This window comes from Mobula birostris, chromosome 28 (assembly GCF_030028105.1).
Source record: "Mobula birostris isolate sMobBir1 chromosome 28, sMobBir1.hap1, whole genome shotgun sequence".
Taxonomy (NCBI): domain Eukaryota; kingdom Metazoa; phylum Chordata; class Chondrichthyes; order Myliobatiformes; family Myliobatidae; genus Mobula; species Mobula birostris.
The window spans coordinates 41,075,224-41,088,650 of NC_092397.1; positions in this window are offsets into that span (position 1 = coordinate 41,075,224).

Here is a 13,427-nt window from a genome sequence, read left to right on the forward strand (position 1 = left end):
AGGCTAACCGGTCTATAATTCCCCGGTTTCTCTCTCCCTCCTTTTTTAAAAAGTGGGGTTACATTAGCCACTCTCCAATCCTCAGGAACTAGTCCAGAATCTAACGAGTTTTGAAAAATTATCACTAATGCATCCACTATTTCTTGGGCTACTTCCTTAAGCACTCTAGGATGCAGACCATCTGACCCTGGGGATTTATCTGCCTTCAATCCCTTCAATTTACCTAACACCACTTCCCTACTAACAAGTATTTCGCTCAGTTCCTCCATCTCACTGGACCCTCTGTCCCCTACTATTTCTGGAAGATTATTTATGTCCTCCTTAGTGAAGACAGAATCAAAGTAATTATTCAATTGGTCTGCCATGTCCTTGCTCCCCATAATCAATTCACCTGTTTCTGTCTGTAGGGGACCTACATTTGTCTTTACTAGTCTTTTCCTTTTTACATACCTATAAAAGCTTTTACAGTCAGTTTTTATGTTCCCTGCCAGTTTTCTCTCATAATCTTTTTTCCCCTTCCTAATTAAGCCCTTTGTCCTCCTCTGCTGAACTCTGAATTTCTCCCAGTCCTCAGGTGAGCCACTTTCTCTGGCTAATTTGTATGCTTCTTCTTTGGAATTGATACTATCCCTAATTTCTCTTGTCAGCCACGGGTGCACTACCTTCCTTGATTTATTCTTTTGCCAAACTGGGATGAACAATTGTTGTAGTTCATCCATGCGATCTTTAAATGCTTGCCATTGCATATCCACCGTCAATCCTTTAAGTGTCATTTGCCAGTCTATCTTAGCTAATTCACGTCTCATACCTTCAAAGTTACCCCTCTTTAAGTTCAGAACCTTTGTTTCTGAATTAACTATGTCACTCTCCATCTTAATGAAGAATTCCACCATATTATGGTCACTCAATATGTCCTGTGCATATGTCAGATACTTATATATATCTGGGGTGCCTAAGACTTTTGCACAGTACTGTACTTGTCAACGTGGAGCTGAGAGTGAGTTTGTAAACCTGGTGGGAAGGAAGGATGTTGGGAATGGTGAGGGGGGAGCACCGCGGGCGGGGTGTGGGACAGGTGGCAGAGAAGGAATGCTGGGGGTGGTTGGGGGAGGCCATAGGTACAGACACACCCAGCCCTGAGACACCAGGCAAGGTCATTTAACTGCAAACAATTGGTTTATTGATCATTACAGAATGCCTCTCTGGTGCTTCCTGCTCTCTCCCCTCTCCCTTCCCCTTTTCCCAACCATGATTCCCCTCTCCCTGCCCCCTTCCCACTCTCAGTCCACAATAGAGATCCAGATCAGAATCACGTTTATCATCACTCACACATGTCATGAAATTTGTTTTTTTTTTTGCGACAGCGGTACAGTGCAATACAGAAAATTACTACAGTACTGTGCAAAAGTCTCAGGCACCCTGGCTCTATATACATGTGCCTAAGACTTTTGCACAGGACTGTACATCCTTAAAATTCATCTTCTTCCAGGCAGCCATAAAAAACAAAGAAACCATTAAGAAAGTCCGTCAAACAGCCAATGTACGAAAATGAAAAATCTCCAACTGTTCGGACAGACAGAAGAGAAGCACTGGATCTGTGGAAAGAGAAACTACATCCAACACATCATTCTCCGTAACTCCCATCCTCTCCAAAGGGATCCTACCACCATACCCATCCTGATCTTCCCCCCACTCCACATTCCACAAGGATCACTCCATCCTTGATTCCCTTGTCCGGTCGTCCCTCCCCACAAATGACCCCAGTGCTACACCCGCCTAATCACCTCTTCCCTCATTTCTATTCAGGGCCCCAAACAGTTCTTCCAGGTGAGGCAACACTTCACCTGTCAATCTGCTGGGATTGTCTGTCATGCCCAGTGCTCCCGACGCGGCCTCCTCCGCACTGGTGAGACCTGCAGTAACTTGGGGGACCGCTTCATCGAGCACCTCTGCTCCGTCCTTCCTGGTGGCCAAACATTTTAATGCTGATTCCCATTCCCGTTCCACCATGTTGGTCAATGGCCTCCTCTCGTGCCAAGATGAGTCCACTCTCAGGGTGGAGGAGCCTCCAGCCCGATGGCATGAATATCGATTTCACCTTCAGATAAAATCCAACTCCCTGCCCCTCCCCTCTTCTTCTATTCCCCACTCTGGCCTTTTACCTCTGCTCAGCCTCCTAGCACCCCCCTCCCCCTGGGTCCCCTCTTCCTTCCCTTTCTCCCACGGTCCACTCTCCTCTCCTATCAGATTCCTTCCTCTCCAGCCCTTTACCTTTCCCACCCACCCGGCTTCACCCATCACCTTCCAGCCATCCTCCTTCCCTCCCCCCAATCTTTTTTATTCTGTCGTCTTCCACCTTCATTTACAGTCCTGGTCTTATAGGTGTAAGGGGTTGGGTGGGATCTGGGATCAGCCATGATGGAATGGTGGAGCAGACTCGATGGGCTGAATGGCCTCATTCCACTCCTATGTCGTATGATCTTAAGGGTCTGAGCCCAAAACGTTGACTGTTTATTCATTTCCATAGACGCTGCCTGACCTGCCAAGTTCCTCCAGCATATTGTGTGTGTTACTCTCAATTTCCAGAATCTGCAGATTTTTCTGGTGTTGTGGTGTAGTGGCATCAGTGCTGGATGAAAGGTCCCGAGTTCGAATCCAGCTGGCTCCCCTGCACGCGCTGGGTTACGAGCTGGTGATCTCTTTGGAAACTCACCCGGCAGAAGGCAATGGCAAACCACTGCTGTAACTGGCCTCGTACACGGTTCCCCACTACGTCAGAGAAGCGTGGAGGGAAATCGTCCGCTAACCGGAGAAACTCCGGATGCGACGTACCTTTCCTTTCCGACGAGAAACTAGTTGTTTCCAGTGGACAACCCTTCATCAGCTAGTTCTGAGAGTGTTTTAGCATTAACCAGTTTCTCTTCCTCAGCAGATGCTGCTTGATTTTCAGGGTTTGATTCAGGTTGAGAGGCACGGCAGAGTAGCAGTTAGCCTAACACTAATGCAGCGACAGTGGCCCAGTTCAATCCCGCTGCTGTCTGTCAGGAGTTTGTATGTTCTCCTTGTGACCGCAGTACAAAGACCCACTGGTTAGTAAGGTAATTGGTCACCTAGGTGTAATTGGGCTCGTTCGGCTGCAAGGGGCAGTTGTATTTCTAAATTTAAAAAAATCCTGCATCCGTAATTTTATTTGCTTTCCTCCAGCAATTACTGGATCTGATTCTTTGCAGGATCTCAGTAGAGCCTTTCGACGTGGATGGAAACACTTTGCGTCGATGTAAGTGGCCGAGGTCGGTGCTGGTGCCCCTGAGGCGTTGGAGCGATCCTCTGTCAGTCACCATCTCCACTGGACACAGATCAGACATTATGCCTTCTGATTCATAAAAAGTACTGTGCGTTTCGGGGAACCAGAGTCAAAGAGGATGTCGTTCCTCCCTTCCCTATGTTAAATGTCAAAGTTCAAAGTACATTTGTTACCAAAGCATGTAAACTATATACAGTCTCGAGCTTTGTGTCCAAACAGGCAGCCACAAAACAAAGAAACCCAATCGAACCCATTAAAAAAACAAGAAGGCCATCTAACCCCCAATGTGCAGGAAAAAAAAATGTGTGAACAACAAAAGTTAGCAAATAACATTCAGAACTGAAGTTCACGTAAGTGAGACCACGGCTAGGAGGCCAGCCGTCACTGCAGCAGTTCCAGGAGCCTGTTAGTTGCTGGTCACAGCCTCGGTTCAATGCAGAGATGAGAAAATCTCGCAGAGCAGCGAGCTGAACACTGGCCCATCCCTCTCCTCCAGCCCCAGTACTGTGACCTTTTCAATCTGCCCGGCTCTTAAATACCCCAAACCTCGGTCTGTCGGCACAACATTCTGGGCCGAAGGGCCTGTAATGTGCTTTAGATTTCTATGTTCTATGTTCTTGGAGCCGGGCCCTACTGCTCTTGGGCCTGGGATTTGCCACCACAGTTCAGCCTGTACCCGACGTTTCCAATTTGGGCCGGCACCTAAATCAATCAAACCTCGGGTCTTTGTTTACTCTCGGACCTGGACCAGGGCCCTGCTGCTTCGACTCTGCCTCGCCTCAGTTCTACGGTATCAAATCGCCTCCAAGTCCGCTCCAGCAATAGCCGAACACTGCCACACTAGGGCCCAGCCACCTCGATTCGGCCCGTACACGCCTCGCAACCACCCTCCTGCACCTCCGAGACTTCGGTTCACACTGCAGAAATGTCAGACGGTTCAGAAGCCCAACTCCAAAAGAGAAGTTACAAGGTTTTGAGTGCAGTGATCGTAAATTGATAATAAATGTATTAACTTTGATTATAGATTTAGGTTGAACTTTGATCATCTCTTTCACGTCCTCTCACGTGCCTCCTGTGGTGGATCAACCAGAACTGCCATCATTGGTTGTTGGTTCGTTGCTTTCTCTAAAGACACAGAAAGCGAGCAGTCTGAGGGCATGCGCTTTATGAGGAGTTTAGGAAAACCTGAATTCAAGTTTAAATTTATTGTCATTCAGCCACAAACATCTAGTCTTAGGCACCCTAGATTTTTTATATGGTTTCAGATGGTATGGCCCCCATACAGCCCTGATCTCAGCATCATCTTCTACAGAGCTGTTCAATCAACCTGCATTTCTTCTCCAGGGTTCAACGTGGTTGAGAGGTTTGTTCGAGGTGGGCGTTGACATGGAAGGTTTCGATGGGGTAATTGTAGATCTCAGTTCCTCCCTTCCTCGCAGCTTCGTCCCATTATTTTTCACATTCTCATCGATGTCCTGCAGTAAGGAATATAATCTTTCCCTTTTCCACTATACATAGGGTGTGTGAATAACATCTGAGTAATTTGAGTATATATAGTTTGATTAAGCACTCAATCATTTAATTTATTAATTATGTTATATGTAAATTGCATGAACTGCATTCGACATCGCACTACTACGTGATACGTGTGCGACTTGTTTAAAGTAAAGACAAAGTTAGATCTGCATTTCGGATTCCTTTACTTTCCTTTCAATTAGTTTAATGTTTTGAAGATACAAAACATAACGCTGCCTTAGACTTTTACACAGTACTGTATTTGTCAACGTGGGGCGGAGAGTGAGTTTGTAAATCTGGCGGGAGCAAAGGATGTTGGGAATGGTGAGGGTGGGGCACCGTGGGAGGGGTGTGGGACAGGTGGCAAAGAAGGAGTGTCAGGGGTGGATACAGACACACCCAGCCCTGAGACACCAGGCAAGGTCATTTGATTCCAAACAATTGGTTTATTGATCATTACAGAATGTCTCTCTGGTGCTTCCCACTCCCTCCCCTCTCCCTTCTCCTTTTCCCAACCATGATTTCCCTCTCCCTGCCCCCTTCCCACTCTCAGTCCACAACAGAGACCCAGATCAGAATCAGGTTTATCATCACTCACACATGTCGTGGAATCTGTTTTTTTCCACAGCAGCAGTACAGTGCAATACATAAGATTACTACAGTACTGTGCAAAAGTCTTTGGCACCACAAGGAAATGAATCTCAGGGTTGTATATGATGACATATCTGTACTCTGAACTTTGAACTAAGAACTTTGCACAGTATTGTATAAGGCTATTTGGCCCACTGAGACTGTGCCGGCTCCTAGTAAAGCAAACCCATCATTGCCAGACTCCTGTTCCTGCTTCCGGGATGAAACTTTAGGTCATTGGGACCCAAGGATGAAAAGGAATGATGTTCAATCGGTTCTTGCAGCAAGTTGGAGGGGCTGAATGGCCTCAACCTGGTCCTTTGAATTTGCCCACGGCTTAGTCATAGAGTTACAGAAAATTACAGCACAAAAACAGGCCCTTCAGCCCATCTAGTCCATGTCAAACTATTTAATCTGCCCAGTCGCATCGGCCTGCTCCCAAACCATAGCCCTCCGTGCCCCTCCCATCCATGTACCGATCCAATCTTCCCTTAAACATTGAAATCGAGCTCACATGTACCACGTGCTGGCAGCTCGTTCCTCACTCTCCCAGCCTCTGAGTGAAGGAGTTTCCCCTCATGTTCCCCTTAAACATTGCACCCTTCACCCATAACCAATGTCCTCCAGTTGTAGTCTTACCCAACTCAGTGGAAAAAACTGCTTCCATTTTCCCTATCTCTATACCCCTCATCATTTTGTACACCTCTATCAAATTTCCTCTCAATGTTCTCGGTTCCTAGCAATAAAATCCTAGCCTCTTCAATCTTTCCTTATAACTCAGGTTCTCCAGTCCCAGCAATATCCTTGTCAATTTTCTCTGCACTCTTTCAACCTTGTTTACATCTTTCCTGTAGGTAGGTGATCACAACTGGGCACAATACTCAAAATTAGGCCTCACCAACGTCTTAATCAACTTCAACGTAACATCCCAACTCCTGTACTTAATATTTTGATTTATGAAGGCCAATGTGCCAAAAGATCTTTTTGATTCTTTGTCATCATGAATTATGGACCTGTATTCACAGATCCCTTTGTTCTACCATACTCCTCAGTGCCCTGCCCTTCATTGTGTAAGACCGACCCTGGTTGGTCCTACCAAAGTGCAACACCTCACACTCGCACTGGAGCTTTTTCTTAAACCCCGCTTGGAGTATTGTGTTCAGTTCTGGCCACCTCACTACAGGAAGGATGTGGATACTATAGAGAGTGCAGAGGAGATTTACAAGGACGTTGCCTGGATTGGAGGGCATACCTTATGAGCATAGGTCAAGTGAACTTGGCCTTTTCTCCTTGGAGCGACAGAGGATGAGAGGTGACCTGATAGAGGTGTATAAGATGACGAGGGGCATTGATCGTATGGCTAGCCAGAGGCTTTTCCCCAGGGCTGAAATGGCTAACACGAGGGGGCATTGGTTTTAAGGTGCTTGGAAGTAGGTACAAGGGGGATGTCAGGGGCAAGTTTTTCCACACAGAGAGAGGTGCACTGCCAGTGACGGTGGTGGAAGTGGATACAATAGGATTTTTTAAGAGACTTTTAGATTGGTACATGGAGCTTAGAAAAATAGAGGGCTATGCGGCAGGGAAATTCTAGACAGCTTCTAGAGTAGGTTACATGGTCGGCACAACATTGTGGGCCGAAGGGCCTGAAATGTGCTGTAGATTTCTATGTTTCTGCATTTTCACAGGAAACAAAGGAAGCCCCATCTGAAAGAGGATTTAAATTCAATGCTTACCCCAGGCTAGGATTTGAAGTGTAGCAAAGATGCAGGTATCAGGACCAGAGGAATGACCGGGACTTAAATTTGCTGGGAGAGAAGTCCCATGTGATCATTGAGTTGAGCACAGGAGGGTTTATAAATATGGAATTGAAGCAGTGGGCCATGTGATGGGCACGGAGCATTGGGAACAGGAGAGACAGATGGAATGGTTACGGCACCAGAGGCTACCAGTTGGTTCATCAAGTCTGCACAAGCTCTCAGACAGCTGCAGCTCCGGCTCGCTTTCTCTCAAGCCTCACAGTCAACATTCCCCCCAACTTTTTAACAGCTGCACGGACCAGCCATCACTGTCAGCAGGAAACAACGCGGCGTTTCAAACTTTATTTTGTAATTTGCATACATTTAATTCAATTTAGAACTTCTCATTAGATTGTGATGTTTTTGAAAGTTTACTTGTCAAAAAAGTAATTTTTCACATTGAACAAACACAAGTGACAACTCAGAACGCAAAGTGCAAGGTTGAAAGTAAATTTATTATCAAGGGACGTATATGCCACCACATGCAAACCTGAGCTTTGTTTTCTCGTGGGCATCCAATAACTGTAATAAAATCAGTGAAAGACCACACCAACAGGGTGGAGAACAGTGTGCAAAAGACAACAAGCTGTGTCAGTATAAAAAGAAAGAAAAAAAATAAAAACAATCATAATGATAAATAAATATGCAATAAATATCAAAAGCATGAAAGTGAGTCCATTGGTTACCAAGCAGTGGTAAATCAAGGCAACTAGACTTGCTGTGTAGTCCAGAAGACATTTGGGCACTCATCCAAGAGGACAGGAGGTTTGAAAGAGGGTTAAAGAAGCCATCTTTGTCAAACTGGAAAAACCTATCCTTGAACAGAGGGGGTGGAGTATGATACGACTTACCAGCTGCTTACAGTGCAGTCCTAACACCTCTACCCCCACGTCTCCACAACAGCTCACAGTGCAAAGATAAGACTAATGACCCCCTCATTACCTTCATGACTCTTAATGACCCTCATGTGATTGCTACAGCTTTTAACAGCTCACGGTTTATAATCTGGAAAACTACCCACTGTGGAGCAGAACTGCTGAAACCTTTTGGGTGAATGGAGAAACGCCTTCTAGACAGCACAGCCAGTCCAGTTGCCTTGATTTACTACTGCTCAATATACAATGACCAGAGTGACTGACCTTCACAGACAGAGTCCATTGGTTGTGGGGGTATTTCAACGGTGGGGCAAGTTCAATAGGTTGAGTGGTAATAACTGTTCCTGACTCTTGTACTGCGGGTCCCTTCTTCCTGACGGCAGCAGCAAGAAGAAAGCACGGCCTCGGAGGTGGAGGTCCCTGATGATGGATACTGACTTCCTGCGACAGTGTATCATGTAGATGTGCCCAGTGGTGGGAAGGGCTTTATCTGTGAAGGACAGGGCCACATCCACTATTTTCTGTAAGATTTTCTATTCGAGGGTATTGGTGTTTCCACACCAGGCTGTGATGCAGCCAGTCAACATAATCTCCACTACACATCTATAGAAGTTTGTCCAAGTTTTCGATGTCCACCAACTCAAAGCAACCCCTAGCCTGTCCCCTGCCTCCCGCGACCACCTCTTTGTTGTCCTAATCTCTGGAGCTTTGCTCTTTAGCCTCTGCCTGTATGCAGGTAGGAAAAGGACAGCCTAGTGATCCGATTTACTGTCAGGCAGCATCTATGGAAGGGAATGGACAGTTTCAGCCTGAGGTATGTGGGGAAAGGGAGGTAAGGAATGAGACAAGCCGGCAGGTGGTAGGTGAGACCAGGTGAGAAGGAAGGTGGAATGAAGTGAGATGCTGGCAGGTGATGGGTGGAAGAGGTAAAATGCTGAAGAAGGAATCTAATAGGAGAATTCAGCAAACCATTGAAGATAAGGAAAGAAGAGCAGAAGCTAGAGGTGATGGACAGGTGAGGAGGGAGAAGGGAAAAAAGGAGAGCCAGAATGGGGAATGCACAAAGTGAGAAGGGATGAGGGGAGAGTAATTACCATTAGTTAGAGAAATCGATGTTCATGCAGTCAGGTTGGAGGCTGCCCAGATGGGATATGATATGTTGCTCCTCCAGACTGAACTTGGCCTCATTGTGGCAGGAGAGGAAGCCACAGACAGACATGTGTGAGTGGGAAGTTGAGTTGAAAAGGTTAGCCACTGGAAAATACTGTCTTTTGCAGCGGACAGAGAGAAGGTGCTCGACGAAGCTGTCTCCACACTGCAGGTGAAATGCCGCCTTACTCGGAAGGACTGTTTGGGGTCCTGAATAGCGGTGAGGGAGGAAGTCTAGAATTTGTCAGGAGGGAAATCACTGGGGAGGAACGAGTGGGACCAGGGAGTCACTTAGAGAGCGATCGCTCTGGATAATCCGGAGAGAGGCGGGAAGAAACAAGGCGTTTAGTGGGAGGATCCTGTTGGAGGTGGCAGAAGGTGGGGAGAATGATGTGCTGGAAATTCAAGCAACACACATCAAAGTTGCTGGTGAACGCAGCAGGCCAGGCAGCATCTCTAGGAAGAGGTAGAGTCGACGTTTCAGGCTGAGACCCTTCGTCAGGACTAACTGAAAGAAGAGCTAGTAAGAGATTTGGAAGTGGGAGGGGGAGGGGAAGATCCGAAATGATAGGAGAAGACAGGAGGGAGAGGGATGGTGCTAAGAGCTGGAAAGCTGATTGGCAAAAGGGAAACAAGGCTGGAGAAGGGAGAGGATCATGGGACAGGAGGCCTAGGGAGAAAGAACGGGGAAGGGGGGAAGTGCAGAGGATGGGCAAGGAGTATAGTGAGAGGGAGGGAGGGAGATTAATAATAAATAAATAAGGGATGGGGTATGAGGGGGAGGTGGGGCATTAACGGAAGTTAGAGAAGTCAATGTTCATGCCATCACGTTGGAGGCTACCCAGACGGAATATAAGGTGTTGTTCCTCCAACCTGAGTGTGGCTTCATCTTGACAGTAGAGGAGGCCGTGGATAGACATATCAGAATGGGAATGGGATGTGGAATTAAAATGTGTGGCCACTGGGAGATCCTGCTTTCTCTGGCGGACAGAGCGTAGGTGTTCAGCAAAAAGGTCTCCCAGCCTCCGTCAGGTCTCGCCAATATATAGAAGGCCACATCGGGAGCACCAGAAGCAGTATATCACCCCAGCCGACTCACCGGTGAAGTGTTCCCTCACCTGGAAGGACTGTTTGGGGCCCTGAATGGTAGTGAGGGAGGAAGTGTAAGGGCATGTGTAGCACTTGTTCCGCTTACAAGGAGAAGTGCCAGGAGGGAGATCAGTGGGGAGGGATGGGGGGGACGAATGGACAAGGGAGTCGCGTAGGGAGTGATCCCTGCGGAAAGCAAAGGGTGGGGAGGGAAAGATGTGCTTAGTGGTGGGATCCCGTTGGAGGTGGTGGAAGTTACGGAGAATTATATGTTGGACCCGGAGGCTGGTGGGGTGGTAGGAGAGGACAAGGGGAACTCTATTCCTAGTGGGGTGGTGGGAGGATGGAGTGAGAGCAGATGTACGTGAAATGGGGGAGATGCGTTTGAGAGCAGAGTTGATGGTGGAGGAAGGGAAGCCCGTTTCTTTAATAAAGGAGGACATCTCCTTCGTCCTGGAATGAAAAGCCTCATCCTGAGAGCAGATGCGGTGGAGACGGAGGACATGAGAAGGGGATGGCATTTTTGCAAGAGACAGGGTGAGAAGAGGAATAGTCCAGATAGCTGTGAGAGTCAGTAGGCTTATAGTAGACATCAGTAGATAAGCTGTCTCCAGAGATAGAGACAGAAAGATCAAGAAAGGGGAACGGAGGTGTCGGAAATGGACCAGCTAAGATGGCGGTGTGTTCGGTTGCAGCAGCTTCTAAGTGGCCATCCAAAGGTGTTATCGTGTTTTGTAAACATGCTTTGTATGATCACAAGATCCTGTTGGTCATTAAGAACTTAAGGTACCGCGGGTCTAACCCATCAGCGCATTGCTCTTGGGTGGGGAAACTGGTGTGGATTGTGCTGCTGCCTGCGTCAGAGGAGTCGTGCGCCGGGTAAAGGCGGTGTGCCGTCTGACAGCCAGTGATTGTCTCAGTCACTTTGCTCATGATTGCCAGACCCTGTTGGGCATTGTTAATGTGGAACGCTGCAAGTACCAACTCAATGACATATTGGCAAACGGCAGGCGGGGGAGCTGTCAGTCATGGCGAGGAATCGGCCTCAAGTCATGATGCCCAGGAGAGAGGAGTTGGAGCAGGCACACTCTACAGGAGGCAGTCTGGTGCCTCGAGTCGCGATTCTACCTGTTCACAGCTGCCCAGGAGAGAGGAGTTAGAGCAGGCACACTCTACAGGAGGCAGTCTGGTGCCTCGAGTCATGATTCTACCTGTTCACAGCCGCCCAGGAGGGAGGAGTTGGAGCAGGCACACTCTACAGGAGGCAGTCTGGTGCCTCGAGTCGTGATTCTACCTGTTCACAGCCGCCCAGCAGAGAGGAGTTGGAGCAGGCACACTCTACAGGAGGCAGTCTGGTGCCTCGAGTCGTGATTCTACCTGTTCACAGCCGCCCAGGAGGGAGGAGTTGGAGCAGGCACACTCTACAGGAGGCAGTCTGGTACCTCGAGTCGTGATTCCACCTGTTCACAGCTGCCCAGGAGGGAGGAGTTGGAGCAGGCACACTCTACAGGAGGCAGTCTGGTGCCTCGAGTCGTGATTCTACCTGTTCACAGCTGCCCAGGAGGGAGGAGTTGGAGCAGGCACACTCTACAGGAGGCAGTCTGGTGCCTCGAGTCGTGATTCTACCTGTTCACAGCTGCCCAGCAGAGAGGAGTTGGAGCAGGCACACTCTACAGGAGGCAGTCTGGTGCCTCGAGTCGTGATTCTACCTGTTCACAGCCGCCCAGGAGGGAGGAGTTGGAGCAGGCACACTCTACAGGAGGCAGTCTGGTGCCTCGAGTCGTGATTCTACCTGTTCACAGCTGCCCAGGAGGGAGGAGTTGGAGCAGGCACACTCTACAGGAGGCAGTCTGGTGCCTCGAGTCGTGATTCTACCTGTTCACAGCTGCCCAGGAGGGAGGAGTTGGAGCAGGCACACTCTACAGGAGGCAGTCTGGTGCCTCGAGTCGTGATTCTACCTGTTCACAGCTGCCCAGCAGAGAGGAGTTGGAGCAGGCACACTCTACAGGAGGCAGTCTGGTGCCTCGAGTCGTGATTCTACCTGTTCACAGCCGCCCAGGAGGGAGGAGTTGGAGCAGGCACACTCTACAGGAGGCAGTCTGGTGCCTCGAGTCGTGATTCTACCTGTTCACAGCCGCCCAGGAGGGAGGAGTTGGAGCAGCGTGGCAATCAAGCTGGAGGTGGTGCTGTCCACCAGTGTTCACTTGGCAAGAGACAAGCCATATAGTGTTTGACTGCAGACTGCTGCAGCATTCATGGAATTAGGGACTTGGACTTTTTGTTTTGGTGATTTCTCATATGTGCCAGATGTACCTTGTGCTGTGTGTGACTGTTGCTACTGTGTTTTTCACCCTGGCCCCGGAGTAACGGCTTCGTTTGCTTCGATTCACGGGTATTTATGTATGGTTGAATGACAATCGCACTTGAACTTGGGAACCGCACCAATGCAGATGTCAATGTAGTGGAGAAAAAGTTGGGGGGCATGAGCAGTGTAGGCTTGGAACATGGACAGTTTCACCCAGACATCGAAAAGCTGCAGTGGGAACGAGAAGTTGTTGAGGAAGAGGACCAGTTCTGCCAGATGGAGAAGGCTGGTGGTGGAGGGAAACTGGGTAGGTCTGTTGTCCAGGAAGAAGTGAAGGGTCTTCCTGATCAGGGACGGAAGTGTATTGGCACTGGACATTCATAAGGCCATCAGGACCAGGGAACTGAAGTGATGGAGAGCATGTGAAGTGTCATGGATGTAGGCAGGAGGCCAAACTAGAATCAAGAATATGGAAACAACAGGAATTCTGCAGATGCTGGAAATTCAAGCAACACACATCAAAGTTGCTGGTGAACGCAGCAGGCCAGGCAGCATCTCTAGGAAGAGGAACTGTCGACGTTTCAGGCCGAGACCCTTCGTCAGGACTAACAAGTTCAAGTGATTATGGGGAGAGGGAATGGAGAAGAGAAGCATGGGAGCGTGATAGGGGAGTGGAGGGGGGGAGGGCTGGGGAGGAGGGAATGTGGTGGCGAGGCATGGGGAAGGGAGGGTGAAAGTGGGGGAGGGACAAGGGGAAGGGGAGA